We start from the raw sequence: 942 nt of genomic DNA, 5'->3' as shown, positions 1-942 counted from the left end.
GTCACCTCCGTCAGTTGAATATTTTGATAATATTTCATTATGATATTTTATATTTGTTGTGGAATTAATGGTCACATGTGAAAGTGTAGTCTGTCTGCTAACACGAGAATGTGTTTTGAAATGTTAAAAACATCTTGAATGCTGTTAAAGATAAAAAAAGTCCAAGTCACAGTCCAAGCTAAAAAAAAAAGCACATTTTGTTAAAAAAGAGAAAAGTTGGGAGGCTGTATCAAAGCATTGCTCAGTAGCTTAGTACATATAAGATACATAAATATAGTTTAATTTGTCTGAGTACAAGGTTTTATTTTTTCAATTTTGCACCCTGTTTTGTCCCACTTCTCAAGAATGACTGTGCCGTGTGTTTTGAGTTTGAGCTCCGTCAAGTTAATTCTTTGTCGTCTAATTTTTTTATCTTAAAATCAATTTTATACACCCTCATTTTTTCTATAACGTGTGAATATATCCCCTATCGTATTCTACAACAAAAACAACCAGAGCGCCTTGTTATCACTAACGTAGTTTTATTTTGATTTCCTGAGTCCGCTATTAGCATATAGCCCGCTAGCATCACCAGCGTGGTTGCCGCTAATCTCGCTTACATTACTAATACTCTATTCACACACATTACCATTGTTTTACTCACTGTTTCTTGCTTTAATGGCGGATGTGTGTCTACCTTTGAGTGCATGTGAGGACACGTTCAAGCTGCATTCGGTGCAGCTCGAACTGGAGGCCGTGGAGAAGCAGATCCGCGACCTGGTGGAGAAGTAGACCCAGCTGAGAGAGCGGAGAGCCGCGCTGGAAACATCCCAGGCTGACGCTCACAAGTCCGAAGTAAGTATACAGCACGCTGCTAATTCTCCCACCACCTCTGTGTGTTTCTCTGCACAGGCCCGGTGCACCCAGGACGCAATCTTCCCAGATGTCCTTCACTCCGGCGCC

Source organism: Sinocyclocheilus grahami, unplaced genomic scaffold (genome assembly GCF_001515645.1).
Source record: "Sinocyclocheilus grahami isolate Dianchi unplaced genomic scaffold, SAMN03320097.WGS_v1.1 scaffold1321.1, whole genome shotgun sequence".
NCBI lineage: Eukaryota > Metazoa > Chordata > Actinopteri > Cypriniformes > Cyprinidae > Sinocyclocheilus > Sinocyclocheilus grahami.
This window is presented reverse-complemented; position numbering follows the sequence as displayed.